Here is a 12,158-nt window from a genome sequence, read left to right on the forward strand (position 1 = left end):
GAACCTTCCCTAAGTGTGGCAGGTGGGCTGGAACACCTGGAGACCCCCGCCCTCAGTCCTTGCTGTTCTGAACATGGGCCGAGGACAGAGGAGGGGTCCTGCCGGTTACAGGCAGCAGGGCCAAACCCACAGCTGGTCTAGAAACGCTCGTCTCTTCAAGAGCACATGTGGGGACTCCTCTAGTGGTCCAGTGGCTGCTTGTGCTCCCAATGCAGGGGGCCCAGGTTCGAACCCTGGTCAGAGAACTAGATCCCACATGCCGAAACTAAGAGTTCACATGCTGCAGCTAAAGCTCCCACGTGCCGCAACTAAGACCTGCTGCAGCCAAATCAATTTATTATTAAAAAAAAAAAAGAGCACGCGTGGGCCAGTCCTCTCTGGGGCTTCCTCTTCTGAATCAGGGCCCCTGCCTCACCTTGGGTTAGAAGGGAGGGTCTTCTTATGCTGCCAGGGGACTGAGCTCCTTGGCTCTTCCACCCACAGCCAGCCTGCCTCATCCAGCATCAGCCTTCACTGCTCTGCCCAGTCCTGATGGAGCCTGGAGAAGTGGGGTACACTGGGGGTGTGGGGTGTAGAGTGGGGATGGTACCCAGGTTGGAGGAACAGAGAGCCCTTCCAGATAGACTGGGTGCCAGAAAATTAACGCGTCCTCCTGGGAAAGCTGTGGTGACAACGTGACAGCCCATCACAGAAAGAGATGTTTGAAAGTTGAAAGAAAGAAAGTGAAAGTGAAGTCGCAGGTCATGTCCGACACTTTGCGACCCCATGGGCTGTAGCCTGCCAGGCTTCTCTGTGCGTAGGATTCTCCAGGCAAGAGTACTGGAGTGGGTTGCCATTTCCTTCTCCAGGGGATCTTCCTGACCCAGGGATTAAACCAGAGTCTCCCGCATTGCAGGCAGACGCTTTACCCTCTGAGCCACCAGGGAATCCTTGAAAGTTTAAAAGGCGGTCTATTTCCTGGATCTGTCACCTGAACATCTCTCCATGCTCAGGGTAACACAGCCCTTGCAACTTACTGCTTGCATGCTCCTAGTGATGAAGAACTCACTACCTCAAAAGGAAGATGTTTTAGTCAAAGAGACAAGACCAAATGTTTGTCCTTTCTGAAGACAAATGCTTCTTGCCAAGCAGAGCAGGGGAAGTCTCTCTTGGTTCTGGTGAAGAACAAGGGCTCTGGACTCAGACTGGACAAGTCCCAGCTCCACTTCTCATCAGCTGTGTGTTGTTGGACAAGCGCTTGATGTCTCTGGACCTGTTTTGTCATCTCCTTTTTTTCAATGGGTGTAATAATCGTACCTTCTTCACAAGGCTATGAGAGGATAAAATGAAATAACCCATCTAAAGTACGAGGCAGTTTCTGCCACTTGACAGGTGCTTGATAAATGTTAGGGATTATCACCTGACTCTATGAAATATAAATTCCTTAAGCCTGAAAATAGGGATCTAAATCAAATTGGAGTTCGGCCTTGTGGATTCTACAGACGAGAGTTTCTGCATTTACTCAGGTACCATGAAGGATTCTTGGGATTTCCCCAGAGGAGGTTCCCTGGAAAGGTGTGGGGTGAAGCTTTTCAAGTCTTTATTTTGAGTCACAGGAGTGATCGTTACTGAGCGTTCACCTCCTGTAGGTCAGTGCTCAGCAAGCATTTTCAGAATCCTATTCCATCCTCCGTGGGCTGCTTGAGGCTCCGGGGCTGTCCTAGCCCAGGTTTTCTAGAAAATAGAACCTGAGGCAAGATTTCAATGCTAACAGGTTACTGGAAGGTGCAATCCCAGGGCGATGAGAGTGAGGTTGGGCAGAGGAGACAGGATGCAGGAGATATCACATAATGATCCGCTTCTGGGCCAGCCACTGCTTCACCCATTGCAAGAAGGGCCCCAGGGATATCTCCCAGCAGGTTTACAGCAAGAAAGCCAAGCCTCAGAACGACATCTCCAAAGGAGGAAAGGAGAATGTATCCCCCAGCTTCATCCCATCTCTCATCTCCTTTAGCCTAAGTTGGCCCCAGGGGGACTTAACTTCCCCCCAACCAGTTGCATCACCAGGTACCTCTAGGTGACTGTAGGGGGAAGCCAGGGCCATGCTCTCCCTTGCAGGGGGTCAGGACAGGTGACAGAAGAGATTACAAGGGCAGCAACTGCAGCAGCAACCTGGGCTCCCTGTGAACAAACAGCGCAGTCCCAGGAGAGCAAAAGGCAGCGGAGACCCAAAGCTGCATGCCCAATGTCCTTCCCGGGGCCTGTTCCACCCTTGCCCCCAACTTTGCCCTTTCTTCCTTCAAGAATGCTGCTTCCCTGGCGGTCCAGTGGTTGAGAATTTGCCTTCCAACACAGGGGCTGTGTATTCCTTCCTTGGTCGGGGAGCTAAGATCTCACATGCCTCCTGGCCAAAAAAACAAAACACACACAAAAAAACAGAAGCAATATTGTAACAAATTCAATAAAGACTTTAAAAATGGCCCACAGTAGGGGAAAAAAAAATCTTTTTAAAAAAGCTGCCAATTATATTCCAATAAAAAAAATGTAAAAAAAAAAAAAGCTGCAGAGAACAGCTGCCACAGGGTCCCTTGAAATTCGCTGTGAAGAAGATGCGGCAGAGTCTTGGGTTGGAGGCTGAGCAATCTGGACGGGAACACCTGCTCCACAAGGGACTCACTATGGACACCTCACCCTTGACTTCCGCCTTCACATGGCTTTACTTGTGTGTGTACGCATGTGCGTGTGTACGTGCACACATGTGCATCTGGGTCTCTTCCCCTCCCACAAGGACACCAGTGACTGAGTCAGGAGTGAAGTCATGTAACCATCTGCACCCAGTTCTCTCATCTGTGGGTTGAGCGCTGGGCAGTCTCCTGAGATGGCCCAGATGAACCATTCCTCCCAGTGTTCACGCCCTCCGGCGGGTCCTTCCCGCGGTGGGATGGCAGCAGTGTGCCAATTCCAGGTCTGGCCTGCCCCCTTTCTGCTTCCTCCCTCTTGGATCCTGCGCTTTGGGAAGCTCAGGGCCACCACCTAAAAGTCCAGGTCCCTCTCCCCAGGAGGACGACGTGGAGAGAGGCCAGACTCTTGTACCACATGGAGCAGAGAGACGCCTAGCCCGGGTCCGGTCTCACCTGCGGATGACACCAGCCCAGCCACGATCTGATGACAACATGCGAGACTTGAAGTGAGATCAGAAGAAGCACTGCCCTGCGGAGCCCAGCCTGCCCACAGCCCCGTAAGAGATAACAGGAGGGCAGCTTGGGGTGGCTTCTTAGGCGGAAACAGGTAAGTGAAACAGCAGATGTACGCTCTGCCTCCACAGGGCTGAAATCTGCAAAAAAATACAAAAAAAAACTCCCATGAAATGTCAATGGGAGGTCAGTTCAAGAAGTGTGTGTTTGAGGGTCCACAGGAAGGCACGGGGTGGGGCACGGGGAGTTTGGGGAGGCAGAGGGCGGGGTAGGACACTCTCATTTCCTGCTCCGATCCGCTGTCCCTCTGCAATACTCAGAGCTAAGGACTGTGGGCTTGTTGGAAGCAGCAGGACCCAAAGAGATTGCAAACTTGAAGGCTCCGGTGCAACCCTGAAAGCGGCCGTTATGAGCGTCTGCAGGGACACAGGGCTGGGCCGGAAAAATGAAGAGAGGCAGCCCCCACCCACTGGAGCCAGCAGTGTCACAGAGAGGCCACTCAGCCCAGTCACCGGGGCCCAAGGCCTGGCAGGGCCACAGGGAGCAGCCGCAGCCCACACGCAGCTCTGGAGGTCACTGATCCAGCCCAGCTCTCTGCATAGACAGGGCCCAGAGAGGACAAGGTCCTGCCCAAGCTTGCACAGCGAGACAGTGGCATCATCTGGCCTGCTCCTGGGTCCTAGTCCCCATCCAGGGCTCCTCCTGCACCCTGACTTCCCGGCTGAGGTTGTCCAGGCAAGAGGAGTGGCCGCCTGGGGCACACACTCCAGGCTGGACCCAGGCAGAGAGAGAGGCAGGAGGGCTGTCCCCACTCAGCATCCTGTCCCCTCCGGCTGTGAGCGCAGCTGGAAGCGGTCTGACTTGCTGTCATGGTTGTCATCTGCCCTGGCAACAAGCCAAGGCTGTTACATGAGTGCCGTTGCCATGGAAACCATGAATCAGGGCCACACTTCGCACAGCCAGACATGCGAGGGGCTCTCGGGGCTTCTCTGCCAACGGGAAAGGCTATGCCTCTCATTCCTGGGGTGGAGGGAGGGGGCGGGGAGCGTGGAGGGAGGGGGAGGGGCCTGGGCGGAGGGGCGGGGCCGGGGAGGAAGAGGGGAGGAGTTGGGGGGAGGGAAGGGGGAGGGGAGGGGAGGGGAGGGGAGGGGGAGGGGACGGGCATGGTGGGGAGAAAGGGGCGTCGGGAGAGAGGAACCAATGAGAGCAGCAGTGCAGCTCTGGGACCGACTTGGGGGCTTCCACACCCAGACCGCAGTGCAGAGGGGTGTCTCCTGCCGAACACCCAAATCTGCCACTTACTGTACCCAAGAAGTCAAACTCCCAGAGACCAGAACCCGGGGTTGCACCCACAGATGCAGCCTTTTAGCAACGATGGGGAATCGGGGGGGGGGGTCTCTGGATTGTGGGGTTCCACCGGAGAGGCCAGCCAGCACATCTACTTGTTCCCCCAGGGTGCACAGAGGTTTGGGGACCTGCCCAGGGTCACATGGTGCGGCCACATGGAGCCAGACAGCCTCTCCCTGGCTCTCACCATCATCCAGCGGGCAGGCGGGTGCAGGCCTGCCAGCTCCAGAGGAGCACAGGTCCACACAGTGTCCCCCATGTGGCCTGGGCCCAGCAGAGAGCAACCCAACCCCCACATTTCCCCAGGGCACCCGCCCTGTGTTGGTGAGCGAGCTGCCGGCCTTACGGCAGGTGCACAGCCAGGGCCCCAGGTGAGCCCACGCTGACCTCGCCACCCTGTGGTCTACCCCCTGGTCCGGAACCTCACCCTTCCTGGAAACAGGGCAGACCCCACCCCAGGGGAGACCCGCCGCCTGCAAACACCCGAGCCCATGGGTGAGCTGGAGGTAAGGGTGGTGGTCCCTGCTCCTGCTGGGCCACCATTCTCTCAGGTCTTTACCGAGGCCTCCTGCCAAAGGCCACAGAGCTCACAGAAGGGACAGCTGGGCTTTGAACCTATTGCTTGGCGATGACAGGTTGTCACAGAGGTGAGCCACCGAGCCACCGAGCACAGGCCCGCTGGCCGACCACCCGAGGGCCTCCCACGTCCGATGGGCGGAAAACTTCAGGGTGCCAGGAAAGAAAACTGAGCGTCACAGGTTGGCTTCCCAGGACCGTCGTTGTCACTGGTCCTCTAGCCTCAGGGATGAGAAGAACCGAGGGATACTGGAGAGATGGCTGGAGGAGGAGCGCTTTCTCACGGCCCGCCCTCGTGGCCCCGGGCTGAGACCTCCGATCCAGGGAGGAATAAAGCCAGCACATACTCATCAGGTACTCTAGCTCTTCAGCCCCGGAGCTGGGCGGGCCTGGAGCTGAGGGACCCTCCCCCTTCCAGTGCCCGAGGCCTGGGATGGGCACGCCCCTTCCTCTCCTCAGTAACGGACAACCCACCTGGTCCAGCCCCCACTGTTCTCCAAAGTCAGATAAGTACCACTGGTGCTTTGGAATGGACAGAGATGATGAACTGGTACCATGCACCCTGCCATCAAGCCCAGCGTTTCTCAACCTATTTTCCTGTATCACCTTAGTAAAGGAGACCTTTTAGGCCCCTTTTTAACTAATCATCTCCTTCCCTGTGAAACTAAATACTAAGAAATATGATTTTGTCAGGTAGTGGGTACCTCTGAGCTTTGGATGGACACAAATCATTGTAATAGCTGAGATTGTCGTATTTTGTAATATTGTAATATTGATATTGTAATATTTTTTGTGCCCTCCTGCCAGAACTGATTTTAGCCCTTTGGGGTGCCAACAACCCGCTGAGAACAAATGGTCTTGTCAATGTGTCCATGTTGCCCACTGTGGCATGGCGCCCTTTATCCATTTGACGCTCCACGATGGGCCCCTGGATTGCACCGTGGCCAGAAGAGCCTCCAGCTAGCCTGTGCCCCAAGATGCTCATTCCAAGGGGGACAGCAGACAGAGGAGGGGGTACTTAGAAGCCGGGGTGCTGGGGAGATTTGAGCCTGGAAGGGAGCAGAGAAGTGCTCTTAGGAAGCAGGTGGACTGGTGCCCACAGTGTGGCCCAGGCCCTGGGAACCGTCAGGGTGCACAGGGGCCCCGTCCCTCAGAAGCATGCTCACGGGAGGGGGATGGAGAAACCATTTCCAGATTCGCTGATGTGGCCGTCCTGCTCACGGCCACCATCCATGACCGCTTCCCGGTGCAGGCTCCGAGCAGGGGGCAGTGGGAGCTGGCGTCGGAAGGGGAGAGGTGTCCTGGCCCGTGTGCTGGGCCAGAGTCCCAGCAGAGGAGAGTGCGTGGTGATCGAGCCACAGACGGGGCAGAATGGCGCCGGGCGCGTGCCTTCAGCTTATGTCTCTGTGCGTGCTCAGTCGCTCAGTCATGTTCGACCCCCTGGACTGTAGCCCGCCAGGCTCCTCTGTCCATGGGATTCTCCAGGCAAGAATACTGGAGTGGGTTGCCCTGCCCTCCTCCAGGGGATCTTCCTGATCCAGGGATCGAACCCGCATCTTCAGCATCTCCTGCATCAGCAAGAGGATTCTTTGCCACAGTGCCACTTGCAAAGCCCATGTCTTTCTGAGGTCTCAGCTTTCTGGCCACAAACCTGTACTTCCTAGAGAATTCCATGGACAGAGGAGACTGGCAGGTGACATCCATGGGGTCGCAAAAGAGTCGGACACGACTGAGTGACTAACGCTTTCACTATTTTTTGTTTTTAAGAAGAGAAGGAATGGTACTCATCAGGAAGGCCACAGCCATTCCAAGTGCTTTTTAATTAAGTGAAAGATGAGGGTCTGACTTCCTTGAAGAGGAGCCCCTCCTTCCCTTTTCACCCAAATGTCCCATCCTCAGGGGCTTGGATGGCAAGGGTGGGGGAGGGGACACATGGGGGGGGTACCCCTGCGGCCTCAGTGGCTGGGGATGGAGCTGATTCATTTCCCCCCACCTCCTGTCAATGAGCCTAAAGCCCAAATCGGAAGTTTTAACATATTCCTTAATTAGAACCCGACTTTGTTCTCAGCTGCCCACCCATGCAGGCCCCAACAAGACCAGGCAACAATTGTTGTCTGTATGCTTATGAGACAGATCCACTGGAAGGGCGCATTCCAAATGAGATTACATCTTATACATGTTTAATGTACTGTTCTCGCCATTTAGAATGCAGGTCTATTAAAATAGCGGGGAGGGAAAATTGACTCTCAGAGCTGGGTGTGGGGAGGATAGATCACTGGTGAAATGAATAATATATTAACAGAATAATGATGTTGCTTCTCATATTAATCGTATAAATCACAAGATTCTCGGGCTGTCGGCAGAAGTTAAAAAAAAAAAGCCGATTTCTAGTTTTCTAGAAGACGGAGGTCCCTGGGGGTGTGGGAGCTGGCTGCCTGGTGGCCACATCGGATATGAAATTGAGGTTTTCTGGACGCTCTGACAAACCTGCCAAGGACCTGGGACTTCCTCCTGGAGGAGTGAGAAGGTTGTAACTCAGTTCCAATCTGCATCCCTTACCAATGCCAAGGGTGCAAGAAATACGAATGAGATGTGGTCCCCTGCCCGCCGGGGCCAGAGGGACAGGAATGTAGACAGAGGGCTCAGAAGTGGGCCAAACCCACCCACCACTGACTCACGTGCGTGCGTGCTTAGTCGCTCAGTCATGTCTGACTCTTTGCGACCCTGTGGACCAGATTCCTCTGTCCAAGGGATTCTCCAGGTGAGACGACTGGAGGGGGTTGCCACTTCCTTCTCCAGGGGATCGTCCCCACCCAGGGACTGAACCCGGGTCTCCTACATTGGCAGGTGGATTCTTTACCATCTGAGCCACCAGGGAAGCCCCACCGCTGACCTACATAGCTGTTCTAACAACTGCCAGGACCACATCTCACCTGGGCAATCACCAGCCGGGTTCTATGTTGGGTCATTGAACGTGCTCAGGGCAGTGACCCCCAGGTGTCCATGGTGGGGGCTGGCTGGCGTCTGTGGCTGCAGCCTTGCCCCCCTCCCACCCCATGTTCCTGGCAGGGACCACGTCTGAGTGTGGAACTGTGCCCAGCACAGCCAGCCCCATCCTAGGAAGATGCAAGGGGCAGAACGCAGGCATCAGCTGCCTGTGAGGTAAAAAGGTCTCCATGGCAACCAAACCCCACCCCCAGAGGGGGTCACTGGCTTTGGTTTTCCAGGCCCTGGGAGGGCAGCTGGAACCCACAAGCTGGAGAAACAGGGGTGCAGACCAAAGGCTTACTGCCCTGGATCACAAGCTCCGCAGGCACCGCACCCCCACCAGGCAGCCATGGAAAGGAGGTCAAAGCCCGGGAACCCATCTCCCCCTTCCTCCAGTGCTAGGATGGCTCTTAAAGCCTGGAACCCTGAGGAGGTCTCAGCCCTGCGTCCGAAGGGCTGTGAGCTGTGAGCTCTGACATGGCAGGGATGCTGGACTCAGGCAGTGGGAGCAGGGTGCAGGCTAGGAATGCTGAGGGGTGTGTCCCCAGGTGGAGGAAAGAGGAAAGAAATCCTGGACTCCTGTAGTTCTCCCGCTGGGAGGTTTCGAATGCCCGTCCCTGCTAGCCGGGTGGGGGGGGGGGGCCTGACCATCGGTGTCCCCAGAGATGTATGTAGTTCTGTCTGCATGTGGGGAAAATTAGGGGAACAGGGGCTCAGAAAGGACCCCAGATGTCCCCCAGTGAAGCCAGGGCAGAGCAGGAGGCAGAACACAGCTGTCCCAGTTTCCAGACCAGCCTCGTTCTGCTTCGCCAGAGAAATCATCCTGGGAGATGTAAAAACTACCATCGCCCAGGCTCTTCCCCAGGCCAGTGAAGTCAGGGTCTCGTAAGTGTCCCCGGTGGCTCAGCGGTAAAGCATCTACCTGCCAATGCAGGAGACATGGGTTCGATCCCTGGGCTGGGAATATCTCCTGGAGGAGGAAATGGCAACCCATTCCAGTATTCTTGCCTGAAGAATCCCTTGGACGAAGGAGCCTGGCAGAGCCCAGTCTATGGGGTCGCAAAGAGGCAGACACGACTGAACACAGGCAGGCAGCAGAGTTGGGATTTTGTCTACGTCATATCACTGGGCAGGCAGGGTGGCTCTGCTGCTCAGTCACCAGCCGGCCCCCTGGCTGGCCTGATCCCTTGGCTGCAGAGTTCTCAACAGTATTTGAAAACATGGCCTTAGACGAAGCAACTTATGAACCCTCTCCTTGCAATTTTATCTACACCAGTCGCTTGCGTGGCAGACTGCCTCTCCATCGATGGCTCCAGGGTCACATCTAAATAATCAGGAGTTCTCAGCTAGTGGAGAAACATTCAGCTTCCACTTTTTCTGGGCAGCCTTCGATGAGTTGCCCCTCCCCTAACACACGTACCCCCTCATCCCCCTCGTGGGGGGTTAGTCTCTCTCCTCCCCTCTTCCCCAGGGCCCCTCCTGGCTGTCCTTCATCCAGGGCACTGAGCACCTACGTCCACATCACCTCCTCCTCCCACCCTCGGCCATGAACTCCACGCCTAACTCCTCCCATCCCCCGATCCAGAAGTTCCTGACCAAGTGATGACCATCAGATGAACTTGAGAAATAAAGATGAAATGCTGAGACTTGTCCACTGAGGGCTTTGATGGACTCTGACCTGCCCACCTTGATGTCATTGTCAAAGAAGGAGCTTTGAAATCTTTTTCTTTGGGGAACTGAAGCCCTGTGAACGTCTGTGTTCTGAAAAGCTGCGCGTTGCTACCTTTGCATCATTTTAAGAAATGTCTCGGGGACTTCCCTGGTGGTCCAGTGGTTAAGACCCCACACCTCCAATGCAGGAGGTTCCATCCCTGGTCATGCCACGTGGTGAGTGCCCCCACCCCCACACCCCCGCCCAAAAGAAAGAAAACACTCCACTTTCCTTCATCCTAATTTACACAAATGCTTAAGTGGTGCTGTGGACTAAATGTGTCTCCCTACCAAATTCATATGTTGAAATCCTAACCCTCAATATGATGGTATTTGAAGGTGGGGCCTTTGGGAGGTGTTTAGGTCATAGGGGTGGAACCCTCATGAGTGGACTGGTGCTCTTTCAAAAGTGACCCCAGGGAGACTTCTCTGGCAGTCCAGTGGTTAAGATTCCGTGATTCCACTGCAGGGGGTGTGGGTTCGATCCCTGGTCAGGAAACTAAGATCCTGCATGCTTTGTGGCACAGTCAAAAAGAAAATAATTAATCAAAAATAAATAAAAGAGACCCTGGAAGTTCCCTCACCCCTGCAGCCATGTGAGACGGCCATCTGTGACCCAGGAAGCAGTTCCTCACCAGACACTAAACCTGCCAACCTGCCTTGATCTTGGACTGCCCAGCCTCGGGACTATGAGGAATTAACTCACATTGTTTTTAATCCTCCGGTCTCTGGGAGTTTGTTATAGCTGCCTGAGTGGACCAAAAAGATGGGTCTACAAAAGATAGCAAGCAGCCACGATGCCCCCCCAAACCACAGATGCCGTGTCAAGTCCTCATCGGAAATGTACAATAGCAGAGGCTTTGAATGGTCATAGGAAACTTACTACCAGGCAAGCACTGATGCCGTGGGGCAAGGAGAGCCGAAAGGGTAAGGTCGTTTTTTTAATACAGTTCTTACTGCATCTATTTATTTATCTTTGGCTGAGCTGGGTCTTCATCGCTGCCCGCGGGCTCTCTCGAGTTGCGGTGAGCGGGGGCTCCTCTTCGTCGCGGTGCGTGGGTCTCTCATTTCAGTGGCTTCTCTTGTTGCAGAGCACGGGCTCTAGGCTCGTGGGCTTCGGTAGCTGCACCTCATGGGCTCTGGAGAGTGATCTCAGTGGTGGTGGCTCACAGGCTTTGTTGTTCCGTGGCTTGTGGGGATCTTCGTTGCCCAGTCGGAGATCCAACCAGCGTCCCCTGCATTGGCAGGTGGATTCTTAACCACGGGGCCACCAGGGAGGTCCAAAGGCAAGGTCTTGATTCTGGTTGTGCAGCTTCCTGGCTCCACAGCCCTGGGCTCTGCGTCTGCCTCTGCACTCACACACCTTCTTCCAGAGGCTGCCCGGGATGTTTGGGAGTCGGGGAACGTGAGGGTCTGCATGTGCAATGACTCCATGGGCTGTAGGGGGCTCCACCAGCCAGGATATTTGCAAACACCATGCACAGGCCACATGCTTTCTGGGGAAGAATGAGAAGTGGAGAAGGAAGTAGGGGTGGCCTTGGGGGCCTGGGCTGTATATGGAAAGCCCAGGTGGGATCCAGGTTGCACCTGGAAGTGTTTTGAAGGTGGACAGCAATGGCAACCCACTCCAGTGTTCTTGCCTGGGAAATCCCATGGACAGAGGAGCCTGGGGCAGAGGGGGACGGGTGCAGGGGGGCACGGGGAGGGGGTTGTTTGGGGAGTTATAGTCCATAGGGTTGCAAAGAGTCAAACATGGCTAAAGTGACTTGGCATGCACACATGCAGTGGAACATTCCAGGTCTGTTTGAACATTTCCTGCAGGCTGGAATTGAAGGAACGAAGAAGGAGGGGCATTCTATCCCCGTCTCATAAAAAAGCAGCACGAACCATCCTCAATACTCCTGGACCCACAAAAGGCCTAATTTCCATCCACCTATAACTTTATTAGGCTCCTCCGAGCTATTCATCAGACAAGCCTGTCTTGAAAAATGGTGTGTAGTGGCTTTTATTAAAATGTCTTCCCTGTGGCTCATGCGTTAGGTTTTATGGTCCTGCACACAGATCAGATCAGCCTTCACAGTGGGAAAGAGCCGGCTCCCTTGCGCTGGGACCCACAGAGGTTACAGCGAGACCCTGGGAGACCAGATGTCCGGTCCCACCATCACCCACATGCTGGCCTCAGTGTCTGGAGTGGGTCCTTGTGTGAAAAATCTGGAGGGGGAGGGACTAGACCAATTGAGAGGTCAGTGGTGGAGCCCCAGAGCACCTAACGCCACCTCCCTACATTGGAGGATGGAGGGGCCTTTGGACACACCTGCAGGTCTCTGTCTCAAAAAAAGAAAATAGTCCTGAGGGAGCAGGTGG

General features: G+C 55.1%; 2 long non-coding RNA genes across 2 annotated transcripts; one reads left to right on the forward strand and one right to left on the reverse strand.

Annotated features, from left to right (window-relative positions):
* Positions 1-1,469: 1,469 nt before the first annotated feature.
* Positions 1,470-8,214, reverse strand: LOC145533518 (uncharacterized). Its single transcript, XR_014074137.1, has 4 exons — positions 8,030-8,214; positions 3,114-3,313; positions 2,051-2,383; positions 1,470-1,727 (listed from the first exon to the last, which is right to left on the reverse strand). It is a non-coding gene; the product is annotated as an uncharacterized LOC145533518 (long non-coding RNA).
* Positions 8,215-8,321: 107 nt separating this feature from the next.
* LOC145531798 (uncharacterized) lies at positions 8,322-11,821 on the forward strand. The gene is made up of 4 exons (XR_014072765.1): positions 8,322-8,444; positions 9,670-9,971; positions 10,540-10,721; positions 11,616-11,821. It is a non-coding gene; the product is annotated as an uncharacterized LOC145531798 (long non-coding RNA).
* Positions 11,822-12,158: the final 337 nt, after the last annotated feature.

The sequence above is a fragment of the Giraffa tippelskirchi genome, chromosome 13 (assembly GCF_054371585.1).
Source record: "Giraffa tippelskirchi isolate mGirTip1 chromosome 13, T2T-mGirTip1v1.2.pri, whole genome shotgun sequence".
Lineage (NCBI taxonomy): Eukaryota > Metazoa > Chordata > Mammalia > Artiodactyla > Giraffidae > Giraffa > Giraffa tippelskirchi.